The sequence below is a fragment of the Macaca fascicularis genome, chromosome 10 (genome assembly GCF_037993035.2).
Source record: "Macaca fascicularis isolate 582-1 chromosome 10, T2T-MFA8v1.1".
In the NCBI taxonomy this organism is placed as follows: Eukaryota; Metazoa; Chordata; class Mammalia; order Primates; family Cercopithecidae; genus Macaca; species Macaca fascicularis.
Window position 1 is genome coordinate 35,847,772 of NC_088384.1, and position 17,043 is coordinate 35,864,814.

Sequence of the window (17,043 nt, forward strand, 5' to 3'; positions counted from 1 at the left end):
TGACAGAGGCTTTGGCAAAGCATTTATATGTCAAGTCCCCAAAAGCAATGCCAACAAAAACAATTACTGATAAGTGGGACCTAAAACACAAAAGAGCTGCTGCACAGAACAAGAAACAACCACAGAGTCAGCACACAGCCTATAGAATGAGGGAAAACATTCCCCAACTACGCATCTGAAAAACGTCTAATATCTACGATTTACCATAAAGACCTTAAACAAATAAAATCAGAAAAAAAAATAACAACAACAACAAGTTATAAAAGGGCAAGGAACATGAACACTTAAAAGGAGGTGTACCAGTAACTAACGAGCATGAAAACATGTTCGATCTCACTGATCATCAGAGAAATGCAAATCAGAAACATACGGAGATAAGATCTACACTGGTCAGAATGGCAATTATGACACACAGTCCACAACAACAGAGGCTGCTGGGGCAGATGAGCAAAGAAATGCAGGTCCACTGTTGGGGGAAATGCAAACTAGTTCAGATCCCCTGGGGAGCAGTGTGGACATTTCTCAGAGAACCTAAAAGAGAACTACCACCCAACGCTGCAACCCCACTCCTAAGGATCTATAAAAAGGAAAATCCTTCCATCCAAAACTCACATACACTCCTATGTTCACGGCAGTACTACTCACAATCGTAAAGACATGAATCAGCCTTGGTGCCCATCAGCAGTGGATCAGAGAAAGGAAATGTGGTACATACACACCACGGAACACTACACAGTCATAAAACACAAATACATGCTCTTACCAGAAACCTGGACAGAGCCATAGGCCATTATGAACAAAAGGCAAGAACAGAAAACCAAAATTTTCAAAACAGCTACAAAGGTCAGTTGTGAATGTTCTCTCCACAGAGAAACCATAACTCTAGAGCTCACGGAGGTGCCAGACACTGCAACTTCATTATGATGCTACCTTTACACAGATCAAATTGTCCCTTGCACCCGCTGGTTATACACACCTACTCTACGGCAATGAAACTGCCGTCCCATTTTGGTAACACTCATTCTCACCGGAGTGAGATGATATCTGAGTGTGGTTTTGATTGACTTCTGGTGAGGATCAGTAATGTTGATTCAGAATCTTTTACCCGTGCATCCTTCTCAGGTCTTCAGGATCTTTGCCCAGTCTTATACATCAAATTGAAACAAGTTCATGATAACTTGGCAAACATCTCTAACCACAGCAAAACGTAAATCAAAACCACACTTAGATATTGGTAACAGGTACGGAGTGACACGGAGACACAATGAATCTGTTCTGGTGTTCTATTGCACAGCAGGGTGACTAGGTGACTAGGGTCAACAGAATCTAGAAAATTTTTTCAAAATCAGCTGGAAAATACGGTTCTGAATATTCTCTCCACAGAGAAATAATAATGATGGAAGATCACAGAGATGCCAGATATGATGATTTGATCATGATACTACACATACATATGTCAAAATGTCCCTTGCACCCTTGGGTTGTGTGTGTGTGGGTGAATGTATATACCCACACACACACACACACACACACACACTCTATAGAAACAAAACTGCCATCAAATGTTGCTAGTATTCATTCTAACTGGAGTGAGATGAAATCTGAGTGTGATTTTCACTTACACTTTTGTGTGCATCAGCGATGGTGAGAATCTTCTCTTTGACCTGTGCATCAACCTCATGTCTTCAGGTCCTCTGCCCAGTCCTACACAACAAATTAAAAACAAATTCACAATAACATAGCAAGTACCACTTATCACACACACATAAAAATAAAAAACACACTCAAGATTCCATCTCACTCTACATGCAACAGATGCTACCAGAAAAAAGTTGAAACATATGAAAACACAATCCAATCAAGGTGTGGATTTCCGGAGGAGGCACTTGTCTCCACATCTGGTGGGAAATGGTAAACTAGTATGCACACTAAAGAAACCACTTGGATGTTCCTTGAAATCCTAAAACTACAACTACCATTTTCTCCAGCAATTCTATTCCTAGGTATATACACAGAGGACATGATCAGGACATGGAAGAGATTATCTGTCATCCCAGGTGGCATTCAGCCCTATGCTCAAAAGCCAAGAAAAGAAATCAGCCTACCTGTCCATCCACAGATGAAGGGATGAAGAATCTCTGGTACACAGACAGGATGGAATACTTTTATGCCATCAAAATTCATGGAATCCTATCATTTCCAGCAACATGGCTGCACCTGCAGATATTCTGTTCAATCACATCAGAAAGGCAGACAAAGACCAAGCCTGCATGTTCTCACTCATGTGGGAGCTGAAAACTTTAACACACTGAAGGTGAAAATACAGTAGTGGTCACCACAGACTAGGTGGAGGACAGGACCTCAAGGATTGGCAATAGGTACACAGAGAGTTACAGGAGAGGAATACATTCTGGTATTCCACTCCAAAGCAGGGCGATGATACTTAACCATATGGTTATGCCGTTTTCAAAGTAGCTACCAAGGAGGATACTGAATGTTCACACATCGAAGATATCAAACTTACACGTGGTCACAAGCATGGGAAACTCCCTGATTTTATCCATACTCAAGGTATACAAACAAGTATCACAATGTCCTAATGCACCCCTAATTCTGGACATGAAGTGTAAAACAAACATTTTATGCAATGTTAACAATACACGGCTAAATGTTCACATGGATCCACTGAAGACCCAAGGAACCTGAATATGCAAAGCAATTCTAGGGAATACAAACTCAACTGGAGGCCACACACTCCCCAATTTCAAATTACATGTAACACCTCCACTCATCCAAAGACTACAGTAGTGGCATAAAAATGAATCCATCAACCTAGGGACTTAAGAGAATCTAAACACATACCTGCAGTCAACACATTCTTTTTCAAAGAATGCCTAGAAGATGCAATGAGGCCATGTGCTGTGGCTCACACCTGTACTTCCAGCAGTTTCAGAGACCGAGTTGGGTGGCCCTCTTGAGGTCAGGAGTTTCAGACCAGCTTGGCCAAAATGGTGAAATCCTATCTCTAGTAAAAATACAAAAGATATTAGTCAGGTGTGGTGGTGCACAGCAGCAATCCCAGCCACTTGGGAAGATGAGGCAGGAGAATCACTCGAAGCAAGGAGGCGGAGGTGGCAGAGAGCTGAGATCTCACCACTGCACTCCAGTCTGGGTGACAGCATGAGTGGGACTGTGTCCCCAAGGGGAAAAAGGATGAGATGAGGAGTCAGCAGTCTGTTCAATTGAGCAGTCTGAAATGACTGGATAGCCACATACAAAAGAATGAAATAAGACGTTGACGTTATACAATACACAAACACAAACTCGAAATACATTAAACCCTAAACACAAGACCTAAAAGCATAATACTGCTGCAGGAAAACACAGAGTGAGTTTAAGTTGAGGAAAACCTGAATCTAAGCTCACAGGATATAAAAGCAAACAACAGACAAAAGAGAAAAATAGAAAAAAAACCACTTCCAACAACAGAAGTCAAAAACTCTAGTTTTTGTTATTGACTTTACCTTACAAAAACAATCACTGCTACTCAGGCACGGTGGCTCACACCTGTAAACCCAGGACTTTGGGAGGCTGAGGTGGGTGGATCCCCTGAGGTCAGGAGTTCGAGACCAGCCTGGCCAACATGGTGAAACCCCTTATCTACATACAAAAATTAGGTGGGCGTGGTGACAGTTGTCTGTAATCCCAGCTACTCAGGAGGCTGAGGCAGGAGAATCACTTGAACCCAGGAGGCAGAGGTTGCAGTGAGCCAAGATTGCACCACTGCACTCCAGTCTGGGCAACAAAGTGAGATACTGTCTCAAAAAAAAAAAAAAAAAGAAGACGTTCAAGTGATCAACCAACATGAAAAAATGCACAACCTCAGTGCAATGCAACTCCCAAACACAATAAGATATCATCTCATGTTGGTCACAATGGGTAATTTTCCAAAGTGAAAACAACATGCTGGTGAGGCAGCAAAGGAAAGGGAACGCTGCTACACTCTTGGTCAATGTGAAAACTAGTTCACACTGTGCAAACCAGTTGAGAGATTCTCAAAAAACTTAAAACAGAACTACCATCAGACCCAGCAATTCCACGACACTTGGTATCTACCCAAAAGACAATAAATCATTCTATCAAAAGACACATGCTCTCCCGCATTCATGGCCATGCCATTCACAAGAACAAAGATGTGGAAGCGTCCTAGGTGACCAGCAACAGTGGATTTGAGGTTTGTTTTTTTTTTTTTTTAATGTGGTGCATACACATCACACAATACTACACAGCCATAAGAAGAACACACAATCATGTCCTAAGCAGCATGGATAGACCTGGGGCTTATTATGTTTAGCAAACCAAGGCAAGAACAGCAATCCAAATACTCAAAAAAAAGAAAAAAGAAAGAAAGAAACAAACAAAAAGTCTAGAACTTGAGTGATGAATGTCAACTTACAGAACAAAACCAAAGCCAAATTTTTGAAGACAGGAAATAGTGTGATACCATCTTTTGTGGGAACTCTTGGCTTCCCCCAAAATTAGAGAACTGGGGAGAAAGAAGCCTCAGCTCAGAATCTGTGACTGGGTTGGAAGTGGAGGCTGGAAATGTGTTCAAGGTCAAACTTTCCTTCTGCCTTCAAAGGAGCCTGGAGTTTTACCAGTGAGCCTAGAGTGAATATTCACCCCGCCGTCCACCCCGGGAGATCTCTTTAAACCAGGAGCACACAGTGAGGACAGAAACATGAATGTGCACTAACAAGTCCTGAAAGTTCAGAGGGTGATTCTCCATTTCCCCGTGACACACAGCAGAAGAACTGTGTCTCTAGGTTCCAGGAAATGCCTGTGAGAGAGCTGTGTCCCCCAGATTCCCTTCATCACAGATGACACCCAGTGCTTAAGCCTACACCCCTTATGACCAATCCCAAGGAGTGTTGACTAATCTAAACCAAAGGCTCTGATGTTCCACAAAAAGAAAAGAGCAGGTGGACTGCAAAGAGAATCTCTCATGAACGCAGCACCCTCATAGCCCATACAGACAGATCTTACCATGATGCCAAGAAACTGAAAACAACAAGCCAGACCTCACACACATTTACATTTTCCTTCTGATTTCATACCCCCTCCTTCAGCCCCTCCTCACAATCAGCAGGGATAACCTGGAGGCTCCTGGGAAACTTTTCCCATTGGGTTTTTACTGGCACGTAGTTCCCTACCTGAATGAGTCTCCACATCACTTATACTCTCCAGCATCAAGTCTTTAGAAACAAAAACACCAGGATAAGTCATTAGAGAGTGTGACTCACCCACTCCTCCTACGTTAGCTGAAGCTGAATGATGGGCTTTTCTCCCATGCCAAGCTGCTTCTTACCTGATCCCCTAATCTTTCTTCTGGATTGACAAACCTTCCTACAGCTTCTTGGGCCAGAGTTCTATACTGGCAAAATCACTTTCACGAGAATCCCAAGCCTCTTTCCCAGCAGGAACCCAGAATCAGGTTTCTATACAATGAAGCTAGCAAGTTTTTCCCTCGGGAAGTGAGTTATTTCATGGTACATACCGTTTCCTTTCCAAGCTCCTATCTGCAATTATATAAAAGAAAACATTATGAGAATCACATTCCGTTGTGCGCTTCACACAGATCTGTTATTCTCTTGACAACGATAAAAAACCAGAAGGTACTACAGTGATTGAGCCATAGGTCAAAATCCCCAAAGACTAGCACAGAGGATAGCTATAGAAAAACAAGACCTCTATTCACAGAATTTACCTTTAAATTTAATTTGATATGCAAATGCACAATGCTTCATCCAAGGAGGAAAACTGGTATTGTGGAAAATGCCTCAGTATTGCAGTTGATAATGCATGCTGTCATTTAAAAGCAGCATAGTGTACCATGTATCAGTTGGGAAGACACGCTGACTGAATTCCAGCCCCACAAAGACAATAGTGTACAGTGTACGTAATGTACATTACCAGGTTTTCAAATCAAAATTAATTGAGAAGTAAAGAATCAGGAAAGCAACATTGATGTAGAAGACAAAAAAGGGGGATCTTACCTGGACATCATCATCATCATCATCATCATCACAATCAACATCACCATTATCATCATCTTCATCTTTGCATTGTGGTGAGCATCTTAAAAACAGGCCGTCCTCAGGACGAGCTGGAAGGACACAGAGGAAAGATCAGTGCACCGGTGGTTGGTGACTGTGAGTCACTCAGGGAGCTTTGCTGGATGTGGTGTATGGAGGTGGTTGATATACAAGAATGGACTGAGTTGATACTGGGCTATTCCCCTGAGTGGAAGATGGATGGCAGAGGAGGGGAGCTGGAAAGGCATGAGACATGGAGACCTTGGCTTTGTACTAGAGGCATCGGGCAGCAACACAAAACAGTCAACCCAAAATGGAACTAAAATGCACACTGAGGGTCAATGGAAGAGTGCCTTCCTGCCTCTCAAATGTTTTGAAACTCTTCTAAACAAACAGCCGTTTCTTAGTGTATTCAAGACCGTGTCAGTACACTAGAATCTAATCATGCTGATACTACATTTAGCATCTGTTTTAAAGGATTTATTACTTGATTAAAAGCCTATTTTATGGGTGAAATGGACTCAATTTTACCCACATTACTCTATTCTATTAATCACACATTCATTTTCATAGAGATCATTTAAAAATTCAGTATTAAAATGCTACAATTAAAAATAGTCATGATTTCCCATTTATAAGTCTTCTGGAATGACTTCTACACACCCTTTTGGGGCCCTGTGATCAGGAGCTTCAGCACCCCCTGTGTGACTCTCCCTGGGGAGATTCCCTAAAAATCAAGCTTCATTCAAACAGGCCAAGCTCACACAGCCAGCTCTACCTACACCAGTGAAGCTGAGAGACGTGACTTTGACCACTTTCTGCCATGAAGATAAGTTTAAAAGTTCAAATACACATTATCTACTGAAATGAGGAAATGTATACCAATAGAAATGAACAAATTCATGAAAAAATGTACACGAGTATGGGGATGATTTTTAGTTAACTAGCTTACATAAAAATTATTTTTTTGGCCGAGTACTTTGGCTCACACCTGTAATCCCAGCACTTTGGGAGGCTGAGGCAGGTGGATGACCTGAGGTCAGGAGGTCATGACCAGCCTGGCCAACATGGTGAAACCCCGTGTCTACTAAAAATACAAAAAGTTAGCCAGGCATGGTGGTGAGCGCCTGTAATCCCAGCTACTCAGGAGTCTCAGGCAGGAGAATTGCTTGAACCTGGGAGGCAGACATTACAGTGAGCCGAGATCATGCCATTGCACTCCAGCCTGGGCAAGAAGAGTCAACCTCCATCTCTCTCTCTCTCTGTCTCTCTCTCTCTCTCTCTCTCCATATATATATATATATATACATACATACATATATATATGCCTATTCAGACATACAAAATATTGGTATAGGAAATCAAAAATTTTTATCAGTCATGTTAAATCTAACTTATCAGCTGTCAACATGAAGATTCTAGCAAATAAGGAAGGTACAAATAAGTGGAAAGGCATCCTGTATTCATGGATAGGAAGACTAAACCTGACTAACACACAATACTACACAATGATCTACAGACTCACAATTACTATCAAACTGGTAACAGCCATCTGTGCAGAAATGGAAGATAATCCTACAATTTTAATGAATTTTATGTGCCTTATGTAACCATGATGACGTTAAAAAAAGTGTTAGAGGATGCAAGTTCATGAGATTGAAATACACGCACACACACACACACACACACAAAAAATACAGAAATATAGAGAGTATGTTTCTAGCATAGGGGCACTCATAAGTTTCACAGATATAGAGAGCCCAGAATTAAATGCACACATATACAGTAAATTGATCTTCAACAAAGGTGTCAAAAATACACAATGGGGGGAAAGGAAAGCCTCCTCAACAAATGATGGTAAAACTGCATATTCTCATTCAAATGAAGAAATAGAATGCTGACAGTGTGCTCAAGGTTGTGCTTCTCCCTCCATTTCCAAGACACTGGAGCTTTTGCACTGAGCCCAGATTGAATTTTCATTCTGTCCTCCATGCCCAGGAAGAGCTCTTGATACCAGAGGTAAGCAGGGAAAAACAGACAAATGAGTGTGCTGCCAGGAAACTTAACAGTTCATAAGGTGAGGATCAATCTCTCCTATGCCTCTGGGCACACCACAGAAGAATTTTGTCTCCAGCATTAACTCTGTCCTAAACTAAAGGCTTTGAGATTTTGCAGTGGCAGAGGCAGGAAAGAGCAGGTGTTCTAGAAAGATCATCTTTAAATAATAAATAAGAAGAAGTGATCAAAAACACAGGATACTCAAAATCTCATCAACTCAAAAGAACAAACTTCACTTACATTTACTTTTTCTTTTTCTCTTTCTACACCCTCCCTCAGCCTCCCAAGCAGCAGGTATAACATGAAGGCTCCTGGAAATGCTGTGTTATTAGACTGCGTGTGAAATCTTCTTACCTACCTAGAAAGGTATGCTCTTCCCTGCTGATATTCTCCAGAATCCACTCTTTAGAACCACCAACATCAGGATAAGTCAGGGAGAGGTACACTCACTTCTCCTCCCCCAGGTGAAGACACACCGGCTTACATAAAATCTCCTGGTTGGTCCTCTGGGTTCACACACATTTCTACAGCCCCTCTGGTCATACATATACACTTGCAAAATCATTAGCTCTCACCAGGCCCCCAATATTTTTTAACAGGAACCCAGATTAAGGATTCTATATATTAAAGCCAGCAAGTTTGTTTCTCAGAAAGTGAGTTAGTTCAAGGTACGTAACCAGAACAGGTGATGGTAAAATCTGCAACGAGACAAAAGAAGATGCCATGAGGATCAGATCAATTCTGCTGCACCCCTTACACAGATCTGTGAGTCTCTTGATGACTTCAGAAAACTACCTGTGAAACAGTGGTGAGTCAAAGTCAAAGTCAAAGGCCAAACATTCTAGAATAGAGGACACTCATGGAAAAGACAAGAGCTTTTCCCACAAAATTTATCCTTGACGTTGATTTAGGTTGGTAAATGCACAATGCCTCATCCAAGGAGAAAAACTGGTGTGGAGGAAAACGTCTCTGCATTACAGTTGGTGATGGATGCTGTCCTTCAAAACCATCATAGTGTGTCGTGTATTAGATGAAAGGAAACTGCCACTGAACTCCATCCTCACAAAGAGAATAGTGTGTGTTGTACATAATGTGCCTTGTCATATTTTTATATCAAACTTAATTGAGAAGGAAAGAAATCAGATGAAGGAAACAATGTATACAGTGGTCCATTTTTAACACAAAGTGCCTTGAACTGGTCTAGTTCAGCAAAGGATAGAAGAAATAGGATATGCCAGGCTCCTGATTGGATGGGCAATAACTGCTCATTGGGACCCCTCACCTCCCCATTTAGTTGCCCTCACTTCAACCAAAGAAGATTAGTCTAAGATGAAAGTTTACTAGCATGGAAAATAGCTCGTTTTGTCTGTTCTTCTCAGCCTGGCCAGCTATTTAGGTCATAAGTCAAATACTTGAAGTGCCCCTGAGCTGACTAGGATAGCAATGCATTGTGGGCTGCAACAAAATGCAGTAAGACAACCCTAGAAAAATATCTAAAGTCTCTCCCCAAAAATCAATAGGCAACACCTGGGAAGATTGTGACCCCACAGTTCTCAGCCTATGAGGAACCAGGGGAGGGAAATGCACACTAGGAGATAAATTGCTTGTGGAAAGTGTGCTGGGTGTGTCTGCCCATCAGACACCAGATCTTGCAACACTGTCATTAAAAGTCTCACTTTCTGCCAGGTGGAGTGGCTCACACCTGTAATCCCAACACTTTGGGAAGCTGAGGTGGGCAGACTACCTGAGGTCCGGAGTTCGAGACCAGTCTGGCCAACATGCTGAAACACCATCTCCACTAACAATACAAAAATTAGCTGGGCATGGGGACACATGTGTGTAATCCCAGCTACTCGGGAGGTTGTGGCAGGAGAATTCATTGAGCCCAGGAGATGGAGCTGAGATTGCACCACTGCACTCCGGCCTGGCCAACTGAGTGAGACTCTGTCTCAAAAAGAAAAAAAAAAAGGAAAGAAAATCTCACTCTTGCTGTTTTTCAGCTCCCTGAGTCCATTCTTTGGGTTTGGACTGGTGAGTTTGTTTCTCACATCAGAAAACCAACATTTCCTTACAAGACAAAGAAAGGTGTTCTTACCTGGACATCATCACCACCATCATCATCATCATCATCATCACCCCAGTCATCATCTTCACTTGGTGGTAGGCATACTAAACTCAGGTTGTCCATAGAAAAAGCTGGAAGGACACAAGAAAGATCAGTGCACCGATGGTTGGTGACTGTGAGTCACTCAGGGAGCTTTTCTGGATGTGGTGTATGGAGGTGGTTGATTAACAAGCATGGACTGAGTTGATGCTGGGCTATTCCCCTGAGTGGAAGAGGGATGGCAAAGGAGGGGATCAGGAAAGACATGAGACATGGAGGCCTTGGCCTTGTACTAAAGACATCATGCAGCAACACAAAACAGTCAACCCAAAATGGAAATAAAGCACACACTAAGGGTCAATGGAAGAGTGCCTTCCTCCATCTCAAATGTTTTGAAACTCTACGAAACAAACAGCATTTTCTTAACGTATTCAAGACTGTGTAAGTACATTAGCACCCAATTATGCTGGTACTACATCTAGCATCTGTTTTAAAGGATTAATTACTTAATTTATTGGTGAAAAGGATTCAATTTTAACCAAATTACTCTGTTCTACTGATCACACAGTTTTGTTTGTTTGTTTGTTTGTTCATTTGTTAGTTTGTTTGTTTCTGAAACGGAGTCTCACTCTGTCATCCAGGCTGGAGTACTGTGGCACGATGTTGGCTCACTGCAAGCTCCACCTCCCGGGTTCACACTATTCTCCTACTTCAGACTCTGAAGTAGCTGGGACTACAGGCACCCGCCACCACGCCTGGCTAATTTTTTTTGTATTTTCAGTAAAGATGGGATTTCACCATGTTAGCCAGGATGGTCTCCATCTCCTGACCTCATAATCTGCCCACCTCAGCCTCCCAAAGTGCTGGGATTACAGGCATGAGTCACTGCACCAGATGGATCACAATTTCTTTTTCATAGAGGTCATTTAAAAAATTAATTATTAAAATGCTAAAATTAAAAATAGTCATGATTTCCTCTTTGTAAGTCTTCTTCTGGAACCATGGTGTGTGCATACAATTTTTTGGGTTCCTGTGATCAAGGGCTTCAGCAGCTGTGTCACTCTCCCTCAGGAGATTCGCTAAAGATCAGGCTTCATTCAAACAGGCCAAGCTCACACAGCCTGCGCAACCTACACCAGTGAAGCTGAGAGACATGACTCTAAAAACTTTCTGCCATGAGGATAAGTTTCCAGGTTCAAATATACATGAGCTACTGAAATGAGGAAATGTATACCAATAGAAAATGAGCAAATTCATGAAAAAATGTCCCTGAGTATGGGGGTGATTTTTGGTTAACTAGCATACATAATATTTTTTATTTGATGCATAATCATTCAGACAGACAAAATATTGGCAAAAGATACAAATTTGGCCCGGCATAGTGGCTCATGCTTGTAATCCTAGCACTTAGGGAGGCCAAGGTGGGTGGATCATGAGGTCAAGAGATCAAGACCATCCCGGCCAACAAGGTAAAATCACATCTCTACTAAAAATACAAAAATTAGCTGGATGTGGTGGCATGCATCTGTGGACCCAGCTACTCAGGAGGATAAGGCAGGAGAATCACTTGAACCCAGGAGGTGGAGGTGGCAGTGAGCAGAGATCATATCATTGCACACCTGTATGGTGACAGAGTGAGACTCTGTCTCAAAAACAAAAAAACAAAAAAAAGAAATCACAAATTCATATCAGTCACATTAAATCTAACTAATCAGATGTCAACATAAAGATTCTAGAAAGTAAAGAACGTACAAGTAAGTTGAAAGGCTTCCCATATTCATGGATAGGAAGACTAAACCTAACTAACACACAATACTACACACATGATCTACAGACTAACAACAACTGCTACCAAACTGGCAATAGCCATCTGTGCAGAAATGGAAAAGATAATCCTAAGATTTTAATGAACTTTTATGTGCCTCAAATAGCCATGGCAATATTGAAAAAGAATAGTGTTGAAAGATGCACATTCATGAGATTGAAATCTAAAAATAAAAAAATTTAAAAAAAAAGAAAAATTCAGACACCATGCTTCTACTGTGGGGGACACCCATAAGTATCACAGATATAGAATCAAGAGCACAGAATTAAATGCATACATACAGAGACAGCTGATCTTCAACAAAGGTGCCAAGAATACACAATGGGGAAAGGAAAACAACTTCCACAAATGATGGTAAAACTGCATATTCTCATTCACATGAAGAAACGGAATGCTGACAGTGTGCTCAAGGCTGTGTTTCTCCCTCCATTTCGAAGACACTGGAGCTTTTCAGTGAGCCCACAGTGAATTTTCATTCTGTCCTCCATACCCAGGGAGCATGATACCAGAGGTAAACAGCAAGGACAGACAAATGAATGTCCTGCCATGAAACCTAAGTTCATAAGGTGTGGATCAACCTCTCCTATGCATCTGGGCACACTGCAGAAGAGTTTTATATTCAGGATTAAGTAACTGCCTGTCACAGAACTATGTCCCAAACCAAAGGCTGTGACATTTTGCAGTGGCACAGGCAGAAAAGAGCAGGTATTCTCCGAAAAATCATCTTTAAATAATAAACCAAGAAGAGGTGATTGAAAATACAGGATACTCAAAAGCCCATGAACATAGTACTCCTCATGATGATGACATTAAAGTCTGAAAATAACAAACGTGGCTTATATTTACTTTTCCTTTTTCTCTTTCTACACCCTCCCTAAGCCTCCCAAGCAGCAGGTATAACATGAAGGTTCTTGGAAATGCTGTTTTATTAGACCCCATCTGAAGTCTTGGAAAGGCATCCTCTTCCCTGCTGAGATTTTCCAAAATCCACTCTTTAAAACCACCAACGTCAGGATAAGTCAGTGAGAGGTGCACTCACTTCTCCTCCTCCCGGTGAAGACTCACTGGCTCACACAAAATCTCCTGGTTGGTCCTCTGGGTTCACACACATTTCTACAGCCCCTCTGGTCATACCTATACACTTGCAAAATCATTTGCTCTCAACAGACCCCCAACATTTTTTAACAGGAATCCAGATTAAGGTTTCTATATATTCAAGCCAGCAAATTTGTTTCTCATAAAATGAGTTAGTTCAAGGTACGTACCCAGGACAGGTGATGGTAAAATCTGTAATGAGACAAAAGAAGATGCTATGAGGATCAGATCAATTCTGCTGCCCCCTTACACAGATCCGTTCTTCTGTTGATGACTTCAGAAAACTACTTTTGAAACAGTGGTTGAGTCCATATCAAAGACAAAACACTCTAGCATAGAGGACATGCATGGAAAAGACAAGAGCTTTTCTCACAGAATTTCTTTGAAGTTGATTTAGATTGGTAAACTCACAATGCCTAATTCGAAGAGGAAACTGGTGTGGACGAAAATGCCTCTGCATTACAGTTGATGATGGATGCTGTCATTCAAAAACATCCTACCATGTCATGTATTAGATGGGAAGACATTCCCAGTGAACTCCACCCCAAGAAGGACTATTGTGTATGTTGTACATAATGTGTCCCATCATATCCTTATACCAAAATTAATTGAGAGGGAAAGAAATCAGGTGAAGGAAATAGTGTATACAGTGGTCCACTTTTAAGACAAAGTGCCTTGAAGTTGTTTAGCTCAGCAAAGCACAGAAGAAATACTAGGCTCATGGTTGGATGGGCAATGCCGGCTTGTTGGGTCCCCCTTCCACCTCGCTTAGTTGTCCTCACTTTAACAAAGAAGTACAGTCTAAGTTAAAAGTTCACTAGCCTGCAAAATAGCTTGCTTGGTCTGTTCTTCTCAGCCTGCCCAGCTACTTAGGTCACAAGTCAAATACTTGAAGAGCTCCTAAGCTGACTAGGATGGCAATGCATTGTGGGCTTCCACAAAATGCAGTAAGACAACCATAAATATATATATATATATATAAATAAAAATATATTTATATTTTATTTTATTATATTATATTATATATTATATATTATATTATTATATAATATATATTATATTATATAATATATATATTATATTATATTATATATTATATATTATATTACATAAAAATATATTATATTTTTATTTATATATATACATATCTTGCAAGACCATCATTAAAATTCTCACTTTCTCTGTTCTGCAGGCCTCTGACTCCATTCTTTGGGTTTCAATGGGTGAGTTTGTTTCTCACATCAGGAAAGCACCATTTCCTTAGAATGCAAAGAAAGGGAGTCTTACCTGGGCATCATCATTATCTTCCTCACTTGTTGGTAGAGATTTTAAACTCAGGCTGTCCTCAGGGGGGCCTAAAAGGACACAGAGTTAATGTCAGTGCCCTGGTGGTTGGAGACTGTGGGTCCCTCAGGGAGCTTTGCTGGATGCGGCATATGGAGCGTGGGACTGAAGATTCTGAGACCATCTCAGAGAAACAACTATGTTCAACTAGTGAGCATGAGGGAGTCTCACCAGATATCTCGCATCTTAGTCAGTGCCTGGACCTAATAAGACTCTGCATTCCCAAGTCAAAGATCAAGGCTTTGATGTTTGCTGTGACATAGACAGGAAAAACTGATCTTCTGGTAACCATTAAACACCAGAGCAAGAAAAAAAATGGTTACAAACACAGCACACAAAGCCCATGGAGGCAAATGACCTCATCTCTATCTTATTAAAATACAAAAGGAACAAGTCACACTTCTACACATATTTCCTTTGGTTCTGATTTCACTGCCCTTTTCCTGATTTCCAAAGCAACAAGTGTCACCCAACTGCTCCCAGAGATCCTCCTAGACTATCATGCTCTACCTGCAGGTCTGCCTCATTGCAGCTGCCCTCATGGACGGTGTCCATTGGCCAATCTTTAAAGACAAAAACTCCACAAAAAGTTATTCCAGAGAGCAACTCACCCACCCTCCTACTCCAGGTGAGGCCACACTGGGTTGTACGAGATCACTCTGCCCTTCCCTCGGTGTTGTCAGACTCTCCCTGGGCTCTGGGGAGTCAGAGGTCTCTAGAAAGGCATTGCTCACACTTGCCAGCCTTCAAGTGAGAAAGAGGAACTGAAGGAACCACCTTTCAACTTTTTCCTTCCAATGGCCCATTATAGGTCTCACCTCCAATCTCACAGCCCTGAGATTCCCATTTTAAGGTGCACGCTTTGAGTTAGAGGAGTTCAATAATCAGCCCCTCAGCCAGGCTTATAGCAGATGTGAAAAAACATTCTGCGGGGATGGAAATCTCTCTGCTGCATGAACAGAAGGCTACTGGGGGATTGCATGGTGGCTGTTGTGAAGTTCTGAATTTTTTTTTTTTCGAGACAGAGTTTCACTCTTGCTGCCCAGGCTGGAGTACAATGGCATGATCTCGGCTCACTGCAACCTCTGCCTCCCGGACTCAGGTGATTCTTCTGTCTCAGTCTCCTGAGTAGCCGGGTTCACAGGCATGCACCACCACACATGGGCTAATTTTTGCATTTTTAGTAGAGATGGGGTTTCACCATGTTGGCCAGGTTGGTCTCGAACTCCTGACCTCAGCTGATCCACCCACCCCGGCCTCCCACAGTGCTGGAATTACAGGTATGAGACGCCACGCCCAGCCCTGAACTTTTAATTGTAAATATTTAAATGTATTTAAATATGAAGAGGCACATATATGACCGAGAACTGCACTAGACGGCACAGGAGACCCAGACATGAGGAAGACATGACTCCCCTCGCCTGGTGTTTTCTTGCAAAATAGTTCGCAGCTCTGCTCCTACCATACATTTATGGTTACTTAATGGACATCTGCAAAAGGTCCAGTCACTGTATGGGGCTGGGGATATAACAATGAGGACAACATCCAGATCCAGAGGGATGCCTCCAGGGGGGACACATGCACACAAGGGAAGAGCGTGGCCCTGCACACCCTGTCTAGACAGGATCAGAGCAGCAGGAGCCGAGGGCCAGAGGCACCTCACTGTCCTCAATAGCTCAACCTCATCTCCAGGGACCCTGACTCAGGAGCTGGGGCAGGCTCCAGGATTGGTGTAGGGCTCAACAGGCTGGACAGACTGAGAAGGGAACATTTCCACACCTGCGCTAGATCCCAGCCCAGGGCTGACCTAGAACTCATCCCAGGGATGTGTTCACCGCAATGCCCATGGGGCCTAACATGATCTCCCCAGGACTGACCTCTGGGATAAGGACTAATGAGGAAGACACAGTCACTGCCCTGGCAGGAAATGCCCATAGCCAGGGTTCCTCTATCCAACCTGTGGGAAGACACAACACAGATAGAGTTTGACACTGAAGATTCCAAACCTTCTATAAAATAAATGGAAACTGATGTGTTCTGGATTCCACAGAAGAGTTGCAAGGATGAGCTGGACTCTGGAATCCGTCACCATCCCTTTGCTGAGCTCCTGGTGCACTGGAACTCACGTCCCTCCCCACCTCCCCTGCTACTCGGGAGTGCTGCAGCTACAGGCCCAGTGTTAGGGGGTCTGTCCCATTGAAACACATTTCAGCCAGGCACGGTGGCTCACACCTGTAATCCCAGCATTTTGGGAGGCAGAGGCGAGTGGATCACCTGATGTCAGGAGTTCGAGACCAGCCTGGCCAACATGCAGAAACCTCGTCTCTATTACAAATACAAAAATTAGCTGGGCATGCTGGCCCATGCCTGTAATTCCAGCTACTCAGCAGACTGAGGCAGGAGAATTACTTGAACTTGGGAGGTGGACGTTGCAGTGAGCTGAGATCGCACCACTGCACTCCAGCCAGTGAGATCCCACCACTCACTCAAGAGTGAGACTCCATCTCAAAAAAAAAAAAGAA

The 17,043-nt window shown here is 42.5% G+C and overlaps 1 protein-coding gene and 1 pseudogene across 14 annotated transcripts in view; one reads left to right on the forward strand and one right to left on the reverse strand.

Moving 5' to 3' along the window:
• The window catches only part of LOC102125700 (phosphatidylinositol 3,4,5-trisphosphate 3-phosphatase TPTE2-like), a 347,382-nt pseudogene that overhangs the window by 280,985 nt on the left and 49,354 nt on the right, over nt 1-17,043 (forward strand).
• The window catches only part of LOC102124692 (putative inactive beta-glucuronidase protein GUSBP11), a 60,860-nt gene that overhangs the window by 22,018 nt on the left and 21,799 nt on the right, over nt 1-17,043 (reverse strand). For 13 of the 14 annotated variants that reach the window (XR_012418367.1, XR_012418368.1, XR_012418361.1 and 10 more), the window contains 8 exons: nt 14,465-14,532; nt 13,348-13,369; nt 10,249-10,349; nt 8,512-8,851; nt 6,057-6,166; nt 2,863-5,579; nt 2,106-2,217; nt 1,623-1,704 (listed from right to left, as the gene is read on the reverse strand). The gene's annotated coding sequence lies outside the window, so the exon portion shown is untranslated. Of the gene's footprint in view, nt 1-1,622; nt 1,705-2,105; nt 2,218-2,862; nt 5,580-6,056; nt 6,167-8,511; nt 8,852-9,897; nt 10,098-10,248; nt 10,350-13,347; nt 13,370-14,464; nt 14,533-17,043 lie in introns of all 14 variants that reach the window. The other variant, XR_012418364.1, reaches the window with a different exon arrangement.